Source organism: Erpetoichthys calabaricus, chromosome 9 (genome assembly GCF_900747795.2).
Source record: "Erpetoichthys calabaricus chromosome 9, fErpCal1.3, whole genome shotgun sequence".
NCBI classification, from domain to species: Eukaryota; Metazoa; Chordata; class Cladistia; order Polypteriformes; family Polypteridae; genus Erpetoichthys; species Erpetoichthys calabaricus.
The window spans coordinates 191,527,566-191,552,035 of record NC_041402.2 but is presented as its reverse complement, the minus strand read 5'-3'; the positions used below and the strand labels follow the sequence as shown (position 1 = coordinate 191,552,035).

Here is a 24,470-nt window from a genome sequence, read left to right as displayed (position 1 = left end):
GGCCAGTGAGCCACCTAAATGAGCAAAAGGATCCATGTCAGCACTCGGCGCTGGCGTTACAATAATAATCTGCCATGGATTAGCACCTGATGCTACTGCTACCCTGAATTCAATTTTATGGTATGAGAATAACGACAGCAATAATAATAATAATAATAATCTGCAATGGACTGACACCCTATTCATTGCTGCTGTTGCCACCATGAATTAGATTTTAGCAGATTTAAGAATTTTATGTTATGCAATCTATCTATCTATCTATTATATAGTGCCTTTCACTTATCTATCTAATTATATAGTGCCTTTCACTTATCTATCTATCTATCTATCTATCTATCTATCTATCTATCTATCTATCTATCTATCTATATAGTGCCTTTCACTTATCTATCTATCTAATTATATAGTGCCTTTCACTTATCTATCTATCTATTATATAGTGCCTTTCACTTATCTATCTATCTATCTATCTATCTATCTATCTATCTATCTATCTATCTATCTAGTGCCTTTCACTTATCTATCTATCTATCTATCTATCTATCTATCTATCTATCTATCTATCTATCTATTATATAGTGCCTTTCACTTATCTATCTATCTATTATATAGTGCCTTTCACTTATCTATCTATCTATCTATCTATCTATCTATCTATCTATCTATCTATCTATCTATCTATCTATCTATCTAATTATTTAGTGCCTTTCACCTATCTATCTATCTATCTATCTATCTATCTATCTATCTATCTATCTATCTATCTATCTATCTATCTATCTATCTATCTATCTATCTATCTAATTATTTAGTGCCTTTCACCTATCTATCTATCTATCTATCTATCTATCTATCTATCTATCTATCTATCTATCTAATTATTTAGTGCCTTTCACCTATCTATCTATCTATCTATCTATCTATCTATCTATCTATCTATCTATCTATCTATCTATCTATCTATATAGTGCCTTTCACTTATCTATCTATCTAATTATATAGTGCCTTTCACTTATCTATCTATCTATTATATAGTGCCTTTCACTTATCTATCTATCTATCTATCTATCTATCTATCTATCTATCTATCTATCTATCTATCTATCTAGTGCCTTTCACTTATCTATCTATCTATCTATCTATCTATCTATCTATCTATCTATCTATCTATCTATCTATCTATTATATAGTGCCTTTCACTTATCTATCTATCTATTATATAGTGCCTTTCACTTATCTATCTATCTATCTATCTATCTATCTATCTATCTATCTATCTATCTATCTATCTATCTATTATATAGTGCCTTTCACTTATCTATCTATCTATTATATAGTGCCTTTCACTTATCTATCTATCTATCTATCTATCTATCTATCTATCTATCTATCTATCTATCTAATTATTTAGTGCCTTTCACCTATCTATCTATCTATCTATCTATCTATCTATCTATCTATCTATCTATCTATCTATCTATCTATATAGTGCCTTTCACTTATCTATCTATCTAATTATATAGTGCCTTTCACTTATCTATCTATCTATTATATAGTGCCTTTCACTTATCTATCTATCTATCTATCTATCTATCTATCTATCTATCTATCTATCTATCTATCTATCTATCTAGTGCCTTTCACTTATCTATCTATCTATCTATCTATCTATCTATCTATCTATCTATCTATCTATCTATCTATCTATCTATCTATTATATAGTGCCTTTCACTTATCTATCTATCTATTATATAGTGCCTTTCACTTATCTATCTATCTATCTATCTATCTATCTATCTATAAGAAAGGCAAGAGACAACATTTCAATGGTTTAGCATTAATAATAATAATAATAATAATAATAATAGAGGTGGCTCAGTGGTAGCACTGCTGCTTCATAACACAGAAGCCAGGGTTCAAGTCCTGATTGGTCCCTGTGTGGATTTTGCATGCACTCCCCATGCGCTTCTGGGTTTCCTCCCACAGTCCAATGAATGGCAGGTTAGGTGGATTGACGAGGCCAAAGTAGCCCCTGATGTCTTTGTGTGTTTGACTGGTCCTGGTGTTCCTGCCTTGTGCCTAATGCTTGCTAGGATTGGCTCCAGCTGACCTGACACTCTGTTCAGAATAACTGAATTTGTAGGGTGAATGGAATTGATGTATAATAATCTGTGATGGACTGGCACCTGATTCATTGTGGACTGCTGTCTTTCACCTGACACTTGTGTGACTCTGATGTTAGCAGGTTTGAGAATGTTATGTAATGAAAATCAATCAATCAATAAAAAGGTTAGAGAGGCAATTAATAAATAATAATCCATCCATCCATTTTCCAACCCGCTGAATCCGAACACAGGGTCATAGGGTCTGCTGGAGCCAATCCCAGCCAACACAGGGCACAAGGCAGGGAACAATCCTGGGCAGGGTGCCAACCCACCGCAGGACACACACAAACACACCAAGCACACACACGGGCCAATTTAGAATCGCCAATAATAAATAATAATAATAATAATAACCAGTTTTGCCTAGCATTTAGTCAAGGGTTTGTTAATGCCTTGAGCCCGATCCTGCCATGACCAGGTTTGAGAATGTAAATTAATGAAAATCAATCAATCAATCAGTTATTCAATTGATTGATCCTAGTTCAATTTTAGTATGTTTGAGAATGTAATGTAATGAAAAATCAATCAATGAATCAATCAATAAATAAGATTAGAGATACAATATTTCAGATGCATAGATTTCATCTTCATTATCATCATCATTGTGGGCCAGCAGTCAGTAAAGTGTTCGTTAATACTTAGCACCCGATCCTACCATGACCATGAATTGGACTTTAGCAGGTTTGAGAAAGTAAACTAATAAAAATCAATCAATTGATTGATTGTAGTTGAATTTTAGCAAGTTTGAGAATGTTGTGTAACGAAAATCAATCAATAAAAAGGTTAATAAAAAGAAGAAACTCTTCACAAATGCATTATTAATAATAATAATAATAATAATGACCATCACCATCATCATCAGTTGTTGGTTACCACTCATTGAAGGGTTTGTTAATGCCTTGAAGCCGATCCTGCCATGGCCAGGATTGAGAATGCAAATAAATGAAAATCAATCAATCCATGAAATATTCAGTTTTGCAAATGATTTATTCTAGTTGGAGTTTAGTAAGTTTGAAAATTTAATGTAATGACAAATCAATCAATAAATAAGGTTAGAGATTCAATGTTTCAGATATATAGACTTAATAATAATAATAATAATTGTAATAATGATGATGATGATAATCATTATCATCATCATCATCATCAGTTGTTGGGTAGCACTCAATCAAGGGTTCACTGGTGCCTAGCACGTGATCCTGCCATGACCAAGTATTCGACTATGGCAGGTTTGAGAAAGTAAATTAATAAAAATCAATCAATTGATCCTAGTTGGATTTTAGCAGGTTTGAGAATGTTGTTTAATGAAAATCAATCAATCAATCAGTCAATCAATAAATAATGTTAGAGACAATGTTTCAGATGCATAGACTCCATCATCATCATCATCATCATCACCTGCTGTTGGCTACCATTCACTCAAGGGTTCATTGAGGCCCCCATGCCCGATCCTGCCATGACCCTGAATTTGACTTTAGCAGGTGTGAGAATTTCAATTAATCAAAGTCAATCAATCATTCAGTCCCTTGGACTCTATCAGGTGTGAGAAGCTCCTCCTTTCTGGTCGGTGCTTTGGCTCCCAGCAGCAGCATGTATTAAGTAGTAGTCAGGTGGTCTTCACCTTCTGTATATGGAGACACGTGTGAGGTTCTCTGCTCCTTCTCGTCTACTCAGGTCTGCTGATGAGTGACGCCACCTCTGCGTGACTTCAGATCTCAGTCCAGATTCTATTCATGGTTGGTGGAATGACCTGCCCACCTCCATTTGAAGTGCTGACTCCCCCAATGTGTTTAAGAAGCGTTTGAAGACCCTCTTGTTTGGTGAACTTCTCTGTAACTGGTGTATCATTATGTTGCGAGCTCTCCACTTGTGGTGGTCAGTTTTGTGCCCTTGCCTTGTAGCACTTGTTCCCAAGCATTCCTCCCACTCTGACGTTTAGCCCATTATGTTGCCCACTGCTAAGCAAACCAACGTGTGCTAACTGGGACTGGCCACCCGTAATGGTGTTGGCTGTGCTACTTTTATCAAAGTGACCAGAAGTTTCAGGGATGTGCTGGACGTCTGTCCGCCTGCTGCAGCTTGTCCTTTTTTTTCCTGCTCTGACTGGAGGACCCCCATGGTGGTCCATTTATAACACTCTGCCTCAGAGAGCAGATTGGCCAACTGGCTCGTTTAATTAGGACACTGGCACTTGGTTGGCTAAATGAGGTAAATATTAATAATGGGCCAGCGGCGGCTGATTTTATTACTGCTGCATTATTAATAAGCCTTGCTAGATTGGGCTCATCGACTTGCGCTAGTGATGTATTAGTAACAGCTAAGTGGGCCATTGCTTATTGATTTGTGATAAATAAATAATATCAGCTGTGTGTTCGTGTTTTACTTGATTTATAAAAGCGTAATCCCATCACAGTGGTCTGGTCAGTAATGGGTGGACTGGTCTCTACCAACTCAGGCCTCTCCTTGTGTGCCCATGAATGAGCCTCTCAGGGTACTGGTGGGTGTTGACAGGAGGACATGTTAGGAAGCCGAGACCACCACTGTTTATCCCACCCTATTAATAGGGGTGTATTTATTTTAATCAGAGCGCCTGATCTCACTTGGTACCCTGTGATGGCCTGGCGCCCACGTCCAGGGATTGTTCCTGCCATTGCAACCAGTGCCTACTGGGATGGGCTTCGGCTTCCCCACGACCCCACTCAGGATAAGCAGCTTTGAAAATGGATGGACGGATGGGTGGAATGACCTCCTCTTGTAACTGCAGCTCTTTTCTCACAAGGTGCATTCAAAACTGAAGCCAGGAAGCACTGAGACATGAAGTTGAAGCAGAAACCTGGAGAACCTTTAGGAGGGTCCTGAATGATATACTGGGAATGGTGTAGCTAGGAGCTAAACAAGTGGGCTTGATGGACTGAATGGTCTCATCTCGTTTGTCACATATCTTTTGTATTATTTCTTATTTTAAGGTTTCTGGCCTCTCTTACTGTGCTGGTGGTCTGTCCTGTCCTGTGTGACCACAAGGGGGGCGCCTCTGAGCCCCAAACCCAAGACACAGTAATACCCATCCCGGCATTGGAAAAAAATAAAAGATATTTATTTCTCCAGTACACTTCACCAGAATCACCTTTCCAGGAATCAGCCATAGTTAAACAATAAGTATACAATTCTTCCTCCTCTCGTTGCCCTCCGCTTCTCGTCTCGCCAATGTGAGGCAGTGGGCTCCATTTAAACCGGACCTGTGAATGTTTCCGTGCCACTCCATGTCTTCCGGGAAGCACTTCCAGCCAAAAAGAAAGTAGCAACAGCGCCCTCTATTGATATGTAGGGACTCCAACAGGACTGCATTTCTGGACTCCATCTCCCATATGAGGACCACTGCCACCTGGTGTATGGGGGATGGAACAGCTTCCGTCAGCTCCACCTGGTATATCTCACCAGCTGGGCACAAAGTTATTTTTCCATCCTATTGGCCAGTTTGCTTGTTATTTCCCACCCAGTCATCATCCTCATCCACCTGGGATTCCCATTCTCCTCCTACACCTGACAGGGATAGTGGCCAGTCTGTTCTTCTCACACCATTTGTTCGTCAAGGTGGTCTAGCTGCAAATGAACTGCCAGTTTTCTATCCTGGCTTTCCTTTAAACCAGTCCGTGGATCATGTGACCGGACGTGTCACCCGGTCTTTTAAAGACTTTAGAGGGCGTGGCTTCTCCAGTTCCACTTCTACCGACCTTCTTGGGCGGGGCCTCTTTCTGTCAGCAATCCGAATCCATTGTAAGGCCAGAGTTTGACTAGGGGGTCTCCCTGTGATCCCATCTTGGACCTGATGAATAGAGACATGGGTTTGATGCAATAATGATTTTCTGTGATAACTACAATACACTTTACTGCACCTCTGGGGAACAGGACTTTCTTCTTCTTCTTTCGGCTACTCCCGTTAGGGGTCGCCACAACAGATCATCTTCTTCCATTTCTTCCCGTCCTCTGTATCTTGTTCTGTTGCACCCATCAGCTGCATGTCTTCTCTCACCACATCCATAAACCTTCTCTTAGGCCTTCATCTTCTCCTCTTACCTGGCAGCTCTATCCTTAACGTCCTTCTCCCAATATACTCAGCATCTCTCCTCTGCACATGTCCAAACCAATGCAATCTCGCCTCTCTGACTTTGTCTCCCACCCATCCAACCTGAGCTGACCCTCTAATGTCCTCATTTGTAATCCTCGTCAACCCCAATGCAAATCTTAGCATCTTTAACTCTGCCACCTCCAGCTCTGTCTCCAGCCCATATAACATAGCTGGTCTCACTATCGTCCTGTAGGCCTTCCCTGTCACTCTTGCTGATACCCGTCTGTCACCAATCACTCCTGGCACTCTTCTCCAGCCACTCCATCCTCTCTTCCACACTCCCCGTTACTCCCAAATTTTAAAACTCCTCCATCTTTGCCAACTCTACTCCCTGCGTCTTCACCACTCCACTGACCTCCCTCTCATTCTCACACATATATTCTGTCGTGGTGGTCCTACTGACCTCCATTCTTCTCCTCTCCCCCTCATATCTCTACCTCTCTAGGTTCTTCTCAACCTGCTCCCTACTCTCTCTACAGATCACAATGTCATCAGCAAACATCATAGTCCACGGGGGACTCCTGTCTAATCTCGTCTGTCCACCTGTCCATCACCATTGCTGTTTTGTCTTCTAGAATTCTCTATGAGTCTCCTTTCCCCTTTTGTATTCTTCATTGTGTTGCCCTTGTCAGAATGCCTCAAATCCCTTAGACTTACCACTGTTTCTAAGGTATTGTACTTTATAACTTCTCCCCACCTTCCCTTCTACATTTCTAACCTCAGGCAATTAGGTGTAGTAAAAGACAAGCACACTTTAAATAACGTATTATTGATAATATTCATAAAATAATAACAATAAGCAAAGTATAAGTGAACCATACAGCCTGATAAATGCTGATATGTTGTTTCAGGTGGCACACGGACTTGTTTGTTACTTTAAATATCTCTAGTTGAGGCGTCATGTTTGGTCAGCTTTCTTCGGAGCAGGCCACATGCCCGTCTCAATATGGCTGCCGAGCTGAGCTCCTCATGGCAAAGGTGTGACCGAGAGATACTTCTTAATGCCAATGGTGTAAGACAGGGAGGGGTAAAGCCAGCAAATCGATAGACTCTCTGTCCAACAGACAATAGGGCGTCATGGTGCTTAATGGCTTCTGATTTAAAACTAAACAGGCAACTTTAGACCAACAGAATTCTGGTGCAACACAACGGTCTCTCACCCGCCTCCCAGTACCATTTGTCAAGGTGAAGCTTACCAGCCAGGTAGTTGAGCTCCATGTGGGGGTTGATTGAGAGAGCCCTGTAGAGAATCACTGGCCAAACTGGTTTGAGGCCCTTGCCCTGACCCTGTCTTAAATTTACACTTTGGGGGGTTTGGTGTTCTTAACCGTCAAACCATTGCTGTTCTTATCAAAGATATAACACTAATGTCTAACATACAAATAAAGACATACCAAATATTTATCAACTTATATACAAAATTTCACACCAGAACAACTGCAAATAAGAAAGGGCTCAGAAACGTCACTCCCACCGCAGACCACACCACGGTCACACTTCCCTCTTACATATCCTGTACAACTCTTACGTACTTCTCTGCCATTCCTGACTTCCTCATACAATACCACAGCTCCTCTTGAGGCCCCATGTCATGTGCTTTCTTCAGGTCCACAAAGACGCAATGCAACTCCTTCTGTCCTTCTCTGAACTTCTCCATCAACATCCTCAGAGCAAACATCTCATCTGTGGTGCTCTTTCTTGACATGAAACCATCCTGCGGCTCACTGATCATCACCTCACTTCTTAACAGAGATTCTACTACTCTTTCCCATAACTTCATGCTATGGCTCATCAGTTTTATCCCCCTGTAGTTACTGCAGTCCTGTACATCTCCCTTATTCTTAAATATTGGCACCAGTATACTTCTTCTCCACTCCTCAGTCATCCTCTCACTTTCCAAGATTCCATTAAACAATCTGGTTATAAACTCCACTGCCATTTCTCCTAAACACCTCCATGCTTCCACAGGTATGTTATCTGGACCAACGGCCGTTCCATTCTTCATCCTCTATATCGCTGTCCTTACTTACTCCTTGCTCATCCATTGCACTTCCTGGTTCCCTATCTCCACATCATCTAACCTTCTCTCTCTCTCGTTCTCTTCATTCATCAGCCTCTCAAAGTCCTCTTTCCATCTTCTCAACACACTCTCCTAACTTGTGAGTACGTTTCCATCTTTATCCTTTACCACCTTAACCTGCTGCACATCTTTCCCAGCTCGGCCCCTCTCTGTAGCCCACTGGTCCTTTTCTCCCTCCTTGTTGTCCAACCTCTCATACAACTCATCATATGCCTTTTCTTTAGCCTTCACCACCTCTCTCTTCACCTTGCATCTCTCTGACTATCCCACTTCTTCTTTGCCATCCTCTTCATCTGTATACATTCCTATACTTCACTATTCCACCACCAGGTTTCCTTTTCCTCCTTCCTCTGTCCAGATGTCACACCAAGCTCCCTTCTTGCTGTCACTCTTAATACATCTGCTGTAGTTGCTCAGCTGTCTTCACTGCCACCCAGTGCCTGTCTCACCTCCTCCCTAAACTCAACCTTGAAGTCTTCCTTTTTCAACTTCCACCATTTGATCCTTGGCTCTGCCCTCACTCTCCTAATCTTCTTGATCCCCAGCGTCATCCTACAGACCACCAGCATATGCTGCCTAACTTCACTTTCTCCTGCCACCAATTGCCAGTCTTTAATCTCCTTCAGTTTGACTCTTCTGTATAGGATATCATCTACTTGTGTGCATCTTCCTCCACTCTTGTACCTCACCCTGTGCTCCTCCCTCTTCTTAAAATACATATTCACCACTGCCATGCCCATCCTTTTCATCAAATCCACTATCATCTGACCTTCCTCATTCCTCTCCTTGGCACCATACCTACCCATCACCTCCTCGTCTCCTACGTGTCCATTGAAATCTGCTAAAATCACCACGTTCTGCTCATCACTTCACCCAACTCACTCCAGAAATCTTCTTTCTCTTCCATCGCACACCCAACTTGGGGGGCAAATGCACTAAAAACATTCATCATCACACCTTCAGTTTCCAGCTTCATCGTCATCACTCTGTCTGACACTCTTCACCTCCCAAACACTCTTGACATGATGTTCCTTCAGAATAACTCCTACTCCATTTCTCCTCCTATCCACAACATGATAGAACAATTTGAATCCACCTCCGATCCCCCTGGCCTTTCTCCCCTTCCATTTAGTCTCTGACACACACAATATATCAACTTTCCTTCCTTTTCTCCATCACATCCTTTACCGGTCATTTTGCAAACATTCAAAGTTCCTACTCTCACTTCCACTCTTCCTACTCTTCCTCCTCTCCTCCTGCCTCTGGACATGTCGTCCCATTCTTCTTCTTCTTCTTCTTCTTCTTCTTCTTCTTCTTCAGCCCAATTTCCGCCAGCACCATCTTGGCTAACAGAACTGGTGGCGGTTGTTGTTATTCCGGGCCTCGACTGAATTGTTGTCCGCATTTTGATCTGGCAAAATTTTTACACCGGATGCCCTTGCTGACGTAACCCTCCCCATTTACCCAGGCTTGGGACTGGCATGAAGAAACACTCTGGCTTGTACATCCCCTGTGGCTGGGTTAGAAAGGCACTATAAACTGTCATATTTGCTTGTAATTTTTCTGCAATTTTAGTAAATTAATTTCAGACAGGCCAAAAGGAATGGCTTTGTACAAAATAAAGATTTCCAGTTCACCAGTAACTATAACAGTGTCCCAGATGGATGGGGACCCTACCCAGCCGGGACGCCTGGATGGTTCCCGTGATGGACAATACCTCCCATGGGCCACGAGGAGGCAGCCGCCCGGCTCTGCTTATGTGCCAACGGACCGGAGCTGGGACACTCATCCCTACCGGAGGACGTGGTCACCACCAGGGGGCGCCCAGACATTCGTGAAGTCTTGGATGGCAGCACTTCCGCCTCACCAGGAAGTGTCGTCAAGGGGAGCACCTGGAGCTCATCTGGGTCAGTATATAAGGGAACACCTCCCTCCAGAAGTTGAGCCAGAGTTGGGAGGAAGGAGACAAAGCTTGTGAGGAGGGGAGAGGTGGTGAGAAAGAGAAAGAAGAAAAGAAAGAGAAAGAAGAAAGAGTTGGTGGAGGAAGGCATTGTGGTGTGAAAACAAATTAAAGAAGTGTGTTTTGGACATTCTGGTGTCTGTCTGTCTGTGTCCGGGGGTATGCTTTCCACAACAGCCACAAACCAAAATAAGGCTGCAGGGCTGTTCTTAATGTATGGGCACAATGGGCACTGGCTGGCAGCCCCCCAATGTTTCTGATGCCTATGTATGTTTCTGTTTTCCTATCAACACTCGGGCCCCCAGCGCACTACTTTGTCCGGGGGCCTATGATGCTGTTAAGACGGCCCTGGGGGGCTTACACTTCTCACACTGTGGTGTGTATTATGAAGTGAACATGGATAGAAAAACTGTTAATGCACCAGAGAAATAAAAGTTTACTTTTATGGTGACATGGACTGGCACTCTGTCTGGGGCGGATTCTTAACTCCCTAATGGGAAAAATTCAGGAGACGTGGGTACCTCATTTAATAAATAAATAAATAAACCCATCCATCCATTATCCAACCCGCTATATCCTAACACAGGGTCACGGGGGTCTGCTGGAGCCAATCCCAGGCAATACAGGGCACAAGGCAGGAAACAAACCCTGGGCAGGGCGCCAGCCCACCGCAGTAAATAAATAAATAAATAAAAAGCCAACTTGACTGAGCAACACAAATAATATGAAGAGACGAGCAGAGTCAAGGCAGAGATTGAACAAAAGAACGTTTCTAAGAGCTTCATGTTCAGCTGCAGTGGTCCAAATAGTGACGACCTCCCTCTGTAGGTTGTCTGGTTAAATAAGTCCAAATTTGGAAGGGGCGGGTTTTAGATGCCAAGTTGGGGGCGGAGCTATGCCTCATCTCCTGGGCTTTGGTTGGAGGTTTGGTTAGCCTATCAGCTGATGTTTCTGTTCTGTTTCGATTAAATGGGGCCGCCCAGATGTTACTGGGATTTCCTTACACCCTCTACAGACCACCATCAGGGGGGTGAAAAATGACAAATTTCTGTTACAATCGAGAATGTTTAGACTTTAAACATTTACATTTAAGTGTGCATTTTAATATTGTAAATATTTGACACAGCTCTTCTTGTTTATTATCCATCCATTTTCCAACCCGCAATATTCCTAACTACAGGGTCACCTGGAGCCAATCCCAGCCAACACAGGGCACAAGGCAGGAACCAATCCCGGGCAGGGTGCCAACCCACCGCAGGACACACACAAACACACCCACACACCAAGCACACACTAGGGCCAATTTAGAATCGCCAATCCACCTAACCTGCATGTCTTTGGACTGTGGGAGGAAACCGGAGCGCCCGGAGGAAACCCACGCAGACACGGGGAGAACATGCAAACTCCGCGCAAGGAGGACCCAGGAAGCGAACCCAGGTCCCCAGATCTCCCAACTGCGAGGCAGCAGCGCTACCCACTGCGCCACCGTGCCGCCTCTTGTTTATTATGATGAATGGAATCCTTATATTCCTTATGAACACCCCGAAGTAGGGGAGCTTCTTCTAATTCAGACTTTATCACTTTTGTTTTAACCATCAGGAGGAGCTGCTCCAACTCTTCATCCTTGTCCAGTTTGTTGCTCTCACAAGGCCTGTGAGCCAGCAGCTCGTTATCGCTGTCATCAGGCCACATGGGCATCCTGACCGGGGCTTCGGTGCAGGTCCCGCTCTGCTGTGACAATTACACCTTAATGTCATCCTTTATGAACAGATTGAAATTCTGTAAGGGCACATCTGCACCTGATACACGTGTGTCTACAGCATTGCAGATCAGAGAATGGCAGTGGTACCCACTATGTCTCATAAGACAATTCTGAATGCAGTGGCATGTCTTGTGTCCAACCAGCCAAGATGGGCACATGCCAGTAGTCCTCTTGTCAGGTGAGTTCTTTGGTAACAGCAGGCATGAATTTTAAATCCTTGATGCTCACCTGTGTATATGGAGACACGTGTGAGGTCCTCTGCTTCTTCTCGTTCCCTCAGGTCTGCTGATGAATGACATCTGGTGATGCTCCCTCTGCGTGACATCAAACCTCAGTTCAGACTCTACTCATTTGTAGCTTCTAGCTGGTGGAAGAAGCTGCCCACCTCCATTCAAAATGTTGACTCCCTCCAAGTGTTTAAGAAACATCTGAAGACCCTCTTGTTTGGTGAACATTTGTCGAAGTGATATGAGCTGTCAGGTTACAATTATACCTGAATGCCGTCATTAATGAACAAACTGAAATTTTGGGATAGAACACTTGTGCCTAAAGTCCTGGAGATCAGACAGGGCAGCCTCGTGATGTGATGTGACATACGTTCTGAAGTGCCTTTACAGTTTACCCTTTGTGAAAAACCACTCACTCTATGTCACAAAAAGTGTCACAACACTGTCCCTTAAAAATTTTTGTGGTTGACAGACAGCATGTCGGTGTGTGTTGAGGTTCATCTACTTTAGATGGTTATGCATATCCTAACTGATTGCATTGGGCAAGCTGGGTACAAATAATGGATGGTTGGCTGTATTCCTCTTGGATTATGAAGTGTGTGATTCATGTATTCATTTTCGGTGCTGATGTTGCTGCTTACATGGTCTCACAATGGCAGGGGCAAAGTCTGCCCAGCAGCTTTGGGTGCAAGACATGAACTAACACTGGATGAGCACAAAAAAAAGTTCTGTAAAATGTGACAATAAATAATAGCAACATGGAATGTGAGTATCCAACTTAAAAAACGAATGAGTGTCATGTGGCTCCTGTTGTTTTGTTTCTGTCATTCCAACAGATGGTGCATCACAGACATTCATAGTAATGAAATGCATTGCGTTGATAATTCCAACAGATGGCACATTACAAACATTCACAGTAAAAAAAATGCATTGCACTGGACATTCCAACAGATGGCTCATCGCAAAAATTTGTACTAAATTAATGTATTACTACAAATGTTTGTGATGCTCCATCTGTTGGAATTAAATATGCATTGCATGTGTCTCTGCTGTGGGCCATTTCCATTTGATTTAATGGCAGGGGCAAAGTCTGCCCAGAAGCTTTAGGTGCAAGACATGAACTATCCCTGGATGAGTACAAAAATGCAAGTACTGTGAAATGTGACAATAAATAAATAATAACAAAATGGAATGTGAGTATCCACCTTAATAAATGGATAAGTGTCTGTGTGTCTGTGTATCTGTGTGTCCTTATTGTTGCTTTGTCTCTGCCATTCCAACAGATGGCGCATCACAAACATTCATAGTAATAAAATGCATTGCACTGGTCATTCCAACAGATGGCGCATCACAAAACATTTGTACTAATTAAATGCATTACTACAAATGTTTGTGATGATCCATCTTTTGGAATGACATATACATTGCATGAGTCTCTATTGTGTGCCATTTCCAATTGATATAATGGCAGGGGCAAAGTCTGCCCAGCAGCTTTGGGTGTAAGGGATGAACTAACCATGGATAAGATGCAAGTTCAGGACATGTTCAAAGTGCACATCCATATGAAATCAAAGAAGGGACCCTGGAGACATGAAATGGCATTGCCAACCATCATGCCATTAGGCTGTCCTATAGAGTCAGAGCAAACTGGGCATATCCCTGGCACATCACTGGCGCTGTTAAGGCTGGCCCTGTGAAATTCATTACTAAGTGACAGAGGCAGTGACATAAAGGTTGATGTCAAGTCATTTTGTCCTTTGTTACAGTTTAGTGGTGTAATGTTGTGCAAGACAGAGGAACTATACAAAATGAAGCCTCAATCTTTGTTTTCTTACTTGTTCGTTTTATAATGATTACCAGATATCGGGCAGCGTTGCATTTTCCACAAGGTCCATCTTGTTTTTATTAGCACTTTTGAGAACAGAAACTTGACGGGAAATCTTTAGAGGGAAAGTTTACACAAATATTTGGAGTCCGTCAGGTCGCTTTAACTGTTTAATTCAATTTACAGTGACTTTTGGGGTCAAAGGTAAGGCAGAGCGCCGTGTTTATCTAAGGAGCCAAGAATAACGAAGTCGCGCTCGACGCCCGTTTGGTGACATCTGATGCTCAGTGAAGATGTTCACTATCCCACGGGACAAAAAAAAGCTGCTTTATCGAAATTTGGGAGTGAAGAAGTAAAAAGGGAAGATTTTTTAAAACAAAGTGTTTAGAAACTATGTAATTTAATCAAATATTTCACTGAGTAAACTGTGACCATGTGAAGGAATAATTTAGACAAATTTAAATAAATATGCACAAAAATAAAAGTACTGTGAAATGTGACACTAAACAAATAATAACAACATGAAATGGGAGTATCCAGCTTAATAAAAGGATAAGTGTCTGTGTGTGCTTCCTGTTTCTTTGTTTCTGTCATTCCAACAGATGGCGCATCACAAACATTTGTTGTAATAAAAGGCATTACTACAAATGTCTGTGATGCTCCATCTGTTGGAACATCTCTGTTGCATGCCATTTCCATTTGATATATTTGTACTAATAAAATGTATTGCATCTGTCATTCCAACAGATGGTGCATTACAAACAGTTGTAATAAAAGACATGGAATGTCTCTGTTGCATGCCATTTCCATTCGATATATATCCATCCATTTTCCAACCCGCTGAATCCGAACACAGGGTCACGGGGGTCTGCTGGAGCCAATCCCAGCCAACACAGGGCACAAGGCAGGAACCAATCCTGGGCAGGGTGCCAACCCACCGCAGGACACACACAAACACACCAAGCACACACTAGGGCCAAGTTAAAATCGCCAATCTACCTAACCTGCATGTCTTTGGACTGTGGGAGGAAACCCACGCAGACACGGGGAGAACATGCAAACTCCATGCAGGGAGGACCCGGGAAGCGAACCCAGGTCCCCAGATCACCCAACTGCGAGGCAGCAGCGCTACCCACTGCGCCACCGTGCCGCCCTTCGATATATATGTAGAAATAAAATATATTGCATTTGTCATTCCAACAGATGGCGCATTACAAACATCTTTAGCAACACATTTTACAACAGTCTGCAATTTAGGATCACAAGGCTGCAGTCTGGATGACCCACTGACCAGTCAGCCAGGCAATTTTGCTGCCATATTTTTGGGATAAAACAAAAGGTCCTTTCCAGTTAGGGTGAAGACCACCTCCAGGTCTTTCCCAAAACGTATCCCAATTATTCACAAAGTCTGTGTTTTTTTGGCACAACAGGTTTCAAACCAACAGTGAAGGGAATACAATCTGCTGTAAACCACATACCTTCTTCTAATATTAGGAAGGGCTTTGGTGCCTAAGAATATGAAGTTCCTCTTCAGTACCTGAGATTGCTACTTAGTGATATATCTGGTGTAACCAGTAGGGGGTGCCACCAAGCCCCAGACCCATTAATACCCAACACAGTCCCTGCTTCAGATAATGGATTTTTTTTTAAATTCCCCCAAGCACCTTGCCCAGCGGACACAGCCAATAATCATACTAAAACAATGACAACTCATCCCTCTCCTTCCTCCTCCAGTGGAGCGTCGCCTGCTACCACCTGCTTCTCTCTTTCTGAAGTAAGGCAGTGGGCTCCCTTTATACTAAACCCAGAAAGGCTTCTGATGACCCAACATGATTTGTGGGGAGCACTTCTGGGTTGTTTAGGAACCAAGGCTGTCCTCCCCCAACAGCACCTCCTAGCAGCATCTAATAGGGCTGCACTTCTGAACTCCATTTCCCATAAACTCCTGCGAGTGTCCATGCTGAGACACCCTGAAGCGGACCCTTGTCATCAAATGTATGGAGGATGGAACTGCTCTTGGACTCCGGCTTGTGCCTGTCCATCCCGTGGCATCTTCTATCTTGGCCTGGATTCCCGTCGGCCCTCTATGACATTCACACTGGCCAGGGAGTCCAATTTTGGGTAAATTCGCATTACTAAATATCTGTTTAAAAATGTGGATGTTATTCTATGTTTTGCCTTTCATCCACTCCACCCAGCATTTTGTGCCCTTTTGAAAATGGCCTCCAGAGTCGTATATTTTTGAAAGCACTGGCTGAGCATTGCATTGTGGATGAGTGAAAACAGAGAACTTTGAAATCACAGGTATAAATTCTGTGGTGGAGGCTGTAAGGGAAGGCAGGCAGGGACTGGAATTCCTTCCAGAATGGATTCCCTTCCCATGCCTGGCAAGAAGGCTTAGGTTACAAAGGAGTTGCCCTGCCTACACAAGGATCTGGAGGACATCTGAAGAGTGGGTACACTGGCATCCTGGCAGGATGAGATGGAGGAACATTAGCCCACCAGGATACCAGCTTGAAGGAACGACAGGGGGAGCTGACTTGTGCAAGCTACAGGCTCCACTAAATTGCTAGGTGGCAGCAACCCTGGATTTAGGCACACCAGTGGACAATCGCAGGGCATGCTGGGAGTCGTAGTGCGATAGAGCAGCCCTGTTGGGGTCCCTGGGTACTAGGAACTGTACTTCTTGGTCCTTGGATGGAAGTACTTCCATCGGTCTATGCCCTGGCACTGGAAGTACTCCTGGGTTTAAAATAAAAGCAGGCACTCCACTTCATCCAAGGGGGTTGGAGTCGGGTGGAGGGAGGACAAAACTCATCTGGAGGTGTGAAGGAGAGGAAAAAGAGAAACGAAGAGGAATCGTGTGCATTGGAAGAAGTCGTGTTAAGGTATTAATGTTAATAAATGACTTACTTGTGTTTGGGTGGAGGTATCTGAGGTTTGGGGTGTTGCAGGGCCCCCTATTGGTCACAAGGCGTGACATCCCGTCCAGGAGGACACTTCTTTTTTCAATTTACACCCATGCCAGCATGCCCAATTGGATGTGAACTGCCACGTCCTGCGCATTTTCCGTCATTTGAGTTGGGATGGAGATACTTTAACGTAAACTGTGCGAAACCACTAATGTGGATGGAGATCTTTCTTATTTAAAAAACCCCGAAAAATGGAGACTTTTGAAATCACTCTCCAGAGATGTACTATTGTGAAAATGCCAGCTGGGCATTGCCTTGTGGATGGGTGTTTTGAAAAGGCAGACTATTGCCATAAATTCTGTGGCGGAGACATAACCGGCCCTTCGAGGAGGACATTTCTGTTTCCTGCTTACGCCCAGGAGGGTCTGCCCAGTGTATGCTGGCACAGTGGTAGTGCTGCTGCTTTGCAGTAAGGAGATTGTGGGTTTGCTTCCCGGGTCCTCCCTGTGTGGAAAGCGCTATATAAATGTAAAGAGTTATTATTATGTAGGTAGGGCAGAGATGCTTTCATAAATGATGTGAAAACCCTAGTGTGGACGGAGATGACTTTTGCTTATAAACACCCTTTTCAGCCACGGAAACTGGAGACCCTTGAAGATGTTCTGCGGGTCTGCTCATTTCTGAAAACGGTGGCTTCCTTCTGCTGCTATCAGACGTCTCCGGCTCCTCCAGAATGCTGTTGTTTGTCTCGTGTTCCTCGTTTCACTCCCACAACTCCTCGGCTCTGCTGTCTTTCCACTGCTGCAAAGATCCAGTTCAAAATGCCCGCCTTGAACTCCAGTTCTCTGAATGGAGAGACGGTCAATCCATTAGGTGGCGCAGTGGTAGTGCTGCTGCTTTGCAGTAAGGAGACTGTGGAAGATTGTGGGTTCGCTTCCTGGTTCCTCCCTGTGTGGATAGCGCTTTGAGTACTGAGAAAAGCTCTATATAAATGTAATGAATTATTATTATTATAGATGGTCACCCAGGGCACCATCATCTGACGGGGTGCCATTCATGAAAGTCGCGTGCTTTGATCAACGATGGGGACCCAGTAGGGTTACAGAAGTAAGATAATAATGTCCATCGTATGTCCTGTCACGTATGTGTGCGTGGGAGGCAGCTTAAGGGCTCTGGTGATGGTACAGGGCCGTTCTTAGGCATAGCAGGCGACTGCCTAGGGCCCTCACTGCCAAAGGGCCCCACCCGGATTTTTTTATTTTTTTTTATTTTAGCCGTAACCAAATACAACTTACAGGTCCATATTTCAGATGTACACATTTTCTCCGGTGGCGGAATTATCAGCAGAGAGGAAACTGTGACGACAAGCAGCAACGACGGTGATGGTGGGGCCTGGGCTAGTGGGCGGGGCCTGGGCTAGTGGGCGGGGCCCCAGTGGGAAGGCAGATCCTGCTCCTCGCCTGATAGGGCGTCTGATCGATCATACTATAAATATCGGAATGTGAGAGGATAAAACCATTCCACAAAGCGGCACAACTGTGGGTGGTTTGCTCCGTCTGTTTGCTTTGCTATAATTATAAGTTACTGTGTAGCGATTGTAACCGTTACGCTTACAATAGAATACAATACAATTTATTTTTGTATAGCCCAAAATCACACAGGAAGTGCCGCAATGGGCTTTAACAGGCCCTGCCTCTTGACAGCTTCCCAGCCTTGACTCTCTAAGAAGACAAGGACAAACGCTTCACTAAGTTTATCATGAAAATTGAACTAATGATTGTATGTCAACCCCAAACTGTCTTCAGACCCCTTTACATGGCGCCGAAAATAACATCCACTAATAAAAGTGATTTTTACAAAAAATGATTCAGAGAGGGCGGCACGGTGGCACAGTGGGTAGCGCTGCTGCCTCGCAGTTGGGAGACCTGGGGACCTGGGTTCGCTTCCCGGGTCCTCCCTGCGTGGAGTTTGCATGTTCTCCCCGTGTCTGTGTGGGTTTCCTCCCACAGTCCAAAGACATGCTAGTTAGGTGGATTAGTGATTCTAAATTGGCCCTAGTGTGTGCTTGGTGTGTGGGTGTTTGTGTGTGTGTCCTGTAGTGGGTTGACACCCTGCCCGGGATTGGTTCCTGCCTTGTGCCCTGTGTTGGCTGAGATTGGCTCCAGCAGACCCCCCGTGACCCTGTGTTCGGATTCAGCGGGTTGGAAAATGGATGGATGGATGATCCAGAGAAAAGAGGCAGCAAAAAAAAAAATGTAATTAATACTTAATAACTCCCCGTACATAAACCGATTCCGAAAAACCCGCCCACCCTCTCCCAATATATACAGTAAACCAGGGGTCTCCAACACGTCACTCGTGAGCTACAGGTAGCTGGCAACCCCTTTCCAAGTAGCTTGCCAAAGGGTTAATGAATTCTACATAAATTTGAAACCTTGATTAGTCAAATTAGGGGTGGGCGATCTTTCCAAAAAATCATATCACGATCCATTTAACAGAAAATCACGATCCACAATCTGAATTGCAATCTACCTTTTCAATGTGGCATACACTTAAGAGAATATCCAGACTCAAACTCTTCAAGACCTAAGGAACACTTTATTTTAAATATCAGACAAAGTTGAATTCAATTGTTCTCTCGTTTGCTAGCTAAGCGGAGTTAAGGAACACCGAAGCTGGCGAGTGAGTGAGGAAGGCCTCGGCCCACTGCGTGTTTCTCAGATTCACGCAAATTCATACACCTGAACACCAGCAAAACCAAGGAGCTGGTGGTGGATTTCAGGAGGCCCAGACCCCTCATGGACCCCGTGATCATCAGAGGTGACTGTGTGAAGAGGGTGCAGACCTATAAATACCTGGGAGTGCAGCTGGATGATAAATTGGACTGGACTGCCAATACTGATGATCTGTGTAAGAAAGGACAGAGCCGACTATACTTCATTAGAAGGCTGGCGTCCTTCAACATCTGCAATAAGATGCTGCAGATGTTCTATCAGACGATTGTGGCGAGCGCCCTCTTCTACGCGGTGGTGTGCTGGGGAGGCAGCATAAAGAAGAGGGACGCCTCACGCCTGGACAAACCGGTGAGGAAGGCAGGCTCTGTTGTTGGCACGGAGCTGGACAGTTTGACATCCGTGGCAGAACGACGGGCGCTGAGCAGACTCCTGTCAATCATGGAGAATCCACTGCATCTACTGAACAGGATCATCTCCAGACAGAGGAGCAGCTTCAGCAACAGACTGCTGTCACCGTCCTGCTCCACTGACAGACTGAGGAGATCGTTCCTCCACCACACTATGCGACTCTTCAATTCCACCCGGGGGGGTAAACGTTAACATTATACAAAGTTATTGTCTGTTATACCTGCATTGTTATCACTCTTTAATTTAATATTGTTTCTTTATCAGTATTCTGCTGCTGGAGTATGGGAATTTCATATAGTGCCTTTCACATCTATCTATCTATCTATCTATCTATCTATCTATCTATCTATCTATATATCTATCTTTCTATCTATCTATCTATCTAAAATTCAAAGCGATAGTGACAAAAATGTAAAAACGAAAAGAGAGCAAATATATGGACATAGGTGATATGACAGAAGTCTGTAAATATGGTTGGCTTTAAACTTTAAGTCGGAGACTTGTAGATCATCTAATTCGTGTTGCCATCAGGGAGAAGTTGTGTTTCTTCTCAATAAATAGGCGGATCCATGAGAAGTTAAAAATTTGTTGTTTGCGAGCGGCAGAGATGTGAAGTTGCTGGCGCATAGTGCAGACTGGGGGGTTGGCGAGGGAAGCGAGCAGGGGGTGAAGCCCCCTAGTCTCTCTATTATAAAAGGAAATCTTGAGACAAGACATTCTCTGTGATAATTTCAACTCCCGGGAGAGGAGACTTTTTGCCAAGAGATTTTGACAAGTCCCGCCTTCCTCTTAAACATTTACAGCCATGCCCACGGTCCACTCACTTCTCAATCATGTGAATGCTATTGTCAGACACAGTTCCTGCAGTCTCAGCTCTAAGTGGGGCGGAAATAAAAGACAAAGAGTAGAAGACAAATTAGAACGTCGTAAAGAGTTTCAAAAACATTGACGCGATACACATGTAGAGCAGGTTAGAGATTATGAAAGTATTAAAATTCAAAAGTCTCAAAAAAAATAGTAAAGATCGCATTAGCGCTAGCACATGGAAAGTATTACTCAGTGAAATAACAGAACAGTGAAAAGAGATCGAACATATGGACATAGGTGATATGAGAGAAGTATGTAGGTGTTGTTCGGCTTTAAAAGTTTAAGTCGGAGAGTTGTAGATCGTCTAACTCGTGTTGCCATCAGGGAAAAGTATAGGGTGGTCCAGATCTAATTATGCAATTTTCATTACGCTATAACTTATTAAGTTTATTACATAGAGAATTCACAGCACCTGCCCTGCACATGGAGATTTCACTTAAAATTCTTTTTGTTGCCAATCGATGGCAGCACCTGCCCTGCATTCCAAAATGGCGGAGAGACGGTTGCCAGTCGAACACTTGCATATTTCTTCCCAATGAAGAGGCGTATCTGTGAGAATTAAAAGATTTGATATTTGGCAGAGATGCGAAGTGGCTGGTGCATATCACCCACCCCGGGGGTTGGCGAGCGAAGCGAGCAGGGGGCAGAGCCCCCTAGTAATATATAATCCTCAAATTATAAGCTATACATCACTAATTATTACTCATTTATATGGATAAAATAATTCCCATACTTTAATACAGAAACAGCATGCAGGGCCCCCAAAAACCTAAGAACACCCCTGGACGGTAGTTACCTGCCGAACCAGGGGATGGCGCTGTTTTGCTGACGCCTTCTGTCTTCCTCCGGCGGCAGAATGTAAGACTGACAGCCACCGCACCTCTGACGTCACTCTCTTTGCCCGCCCTCCTGGACCCGCCCCTTCCTGCCCGGAAACCATGTGACCAGCAGTTCGTGCTGCCTGTCTCCATTTATTCCTGGTTTATTTTTGCTTCTAATTAATGATACGTGGTACAGCAGGGAGGTGCCCTAACCCTTTCACGATGTTGTGTCTGCCTTTGCACTACACGATAGGGTGCCGTTTATAAGGCGCTCGCGCTCCGGTCCCCAAACTGCCATGATATGAAGGGCGACGTCTGCCAACCCCACCTATGGCTCCTAATAGGCTTCGAGCAGCACTGATCCCCAGTCTTTGGTCTCTCCATATGTCCCTTACAGAAGTCTCCATTCTGGCTCTGCCTTTCTGCCGACTGTCCCTCCTTTGGCCAAATAGGACACGCCTGGACAGTCCCTCTCTGGTCTCACTCCAAAGCCCCGGAATGACCTCCCTTTGGCTATTGGAACCGCGCTCAATTTCCTCACGTTTAGATGTCTCTTGAAGACGCAGTTTGCCATTAAACATTTTGAAACTGATTGGCGGCTTTCCTTAATCTGCATCCAGCCCTGCAAGCAGGTCTTCCAACTTGTAGGAAAAACTTGGGGGTTGGTGGCATCCAGTCACCGTAAAAAAAAAAAAACACACTGAGATGTCACCTGCTGCCCCCGGGTCTCAATCCAGGTGGCTCGTTGTCTGATGGGTACGGTAGCTCAGGCTGTCAACCTACAGAATGGCTGCTGACAGCGAGTTTCAGATGCTGAATTGTATCAATCTGTTAACTTGCAGGTTTAAATCTGTAGTTGTGGTTCAGTTCCGGTTGCTTTTGATGTTTGCACCTTCTAATTATTCTTGTATGTGTAGTAAATTGCTTTGTAAGTCGCCTTGGAATGACATCTGGTAAATGAATACATTTATAAATAAATAACGGCAACGATGATAACAACAAAACGACGGCGCAAAAGCTCTCAGGCCGGAGGTACCAATAGTAGCCACTAGGTGGCACAAGCTGAATGGCCGGCGCGCCTCTGTGCGTTAAACTCTTCGAAAACAGCGAAGGTTCCTGCAAACCTCCACAGCAAATAAACATTGGGGTCATTCCACTCAGAGCTAATTAAGTGTGATTAATTCATCAGGCGGAGATCTGCAAGGAGGCTTAAAAACTGGTAAGCATGTTGAGAAGCGCAGAACCGGCTATTGAGTGGAATAATTGGTTTGTGCAAGTAAAGACCGAGCGTCCCCCTGATAAGGATGCGCATCTATTTAAAAAGAAGAAGTAAAAAGGAAGAGTGCAGAAGTAACCGCGCCGAGTGACGACTCTGCGGAGATTTCAGGTCGAAAGGGAGCAGGAGTTTTTTTTTCCGGAAATGTCGAGCTGTGACTTTGAGAATTTCACACTACGTCAAAAATGGGAATAATAATATAGGCTACTATTATAATGCTTTGTAATATAACGTGGGCAGAGTGGTGGATCTGTGCCGGCACATTCAAGGCTGCTGGTTCGAATCCCGTAAACTCCGTTCGGCCCTCGAGCCTGCAATCGCGTGCTCCTGGGTATGACGGTAAACGTTAAATGGCATGCAGACCCACTGACTTCCAGGGAAGACTTGGGAGTTGGTGGCAGGATTGGCACTCCATCCACCATAAACCCTCACACTGTTCCAGTGTGGTGCTGAGATGTCACCTGCTGCCCTTGGGTCCCAATCCAGGTGGCTCGTTAGATGTGGGTGCGGCAACGCGCTTTCAGCGCATGCGCTCAACATACACTGTAAGCCTTATTTACAGTCCCCAGGTTCTCTCAGCCGCTTGTGTGTTTCTAAAACATATACTGTAGCGCAATAATTTGGACAGCCAGCAAAATGATGTCAGTCATTCCAAACCTCTCATTCATGCTACACAATGCAATTCTCTTGTGAACCATTTAGTCATCATCACCAAAATATGAAACCTCTGAGCCAGGGACATTGTGGGTTGTTGTCTTGTCGCTCCTGCTGGTCTGGCCACATATTTTCGTCTACATCACATCTGATATTCTCTCTTGCAATACATCTAGTCAAAAAAAAAAAAAAAATCATCCTCATATGTGCTTCAGCCGCCCTGTACAAGAATCTGCTGGGATGTCATCACAGGCAGCATCCAATGCAGTGCTTCAAGAAACACGGTGGTGTGGCTGGTGGTCATCCACTGTGAAAGAATTCATTGGACTCACGAGTGGAGAATTAGCTGGAAGATCTCCCGTCTGCATCCTCTGCATGGTGGGCATAAAACCATCCCCTAGAACAGGGGTAGGCAAAGTCGGCCCTTGAGAGCCGCAGTGGCTGCATGTGTTTGTTCCAACCCAATTGCTTCATTAGAAACCAATGATTGCCCATCTCAGACCGTATTTAATGTTATGGCTTGATAGTCTACATTCTCAAACTGTGGGGCGGGCCCCCCTAGGGGGGTGCGAAGTAACAAAAAGAGGGGCACGAAGATGTGAAAAAAAGAAAACAAGAATCGAAAATATGAAAAATACATCTATTGAAAGC

General features: G+C 44.1%; 1 long non-coding RNA gene across 7 annotated transcripts; it reads right to left on the bottom strand.

Annotated features, from left to right (window-relative positions):
• Window positions 1-418: 418 nt before the first annotated feature.
• LOC127529254 (uncharacterized) lies at window positions 419-1,787 on the bottom strand. 7 transcript variants are annotated; one of them, XR_007935922.1, is made up of 7 exons: window positions 1,734-1,787; window positions 1,534-1,574; window positions 1,315-1,355; window positions 1,201-1,241; window positions 1,013-1,053; window positions 590-630; window positions 419-458 (listed from the first exon to the last, which is right to left on the bottom strand). It is a non-coding gene; the product is annotated as an uncharacterized LOC127529254 (long non-coding RNA). The 7 variants fall into 7 exon arrangements; XR_007935925.1 differs by lacking the exon at window positions 1,315-1,355; XR_007935921.1 differs by lacking the exon at window positions 1,534-1,574.
• Between the last annotated feature and the right edge of the window lie 22,683 nt (window positions 1,788-24,470).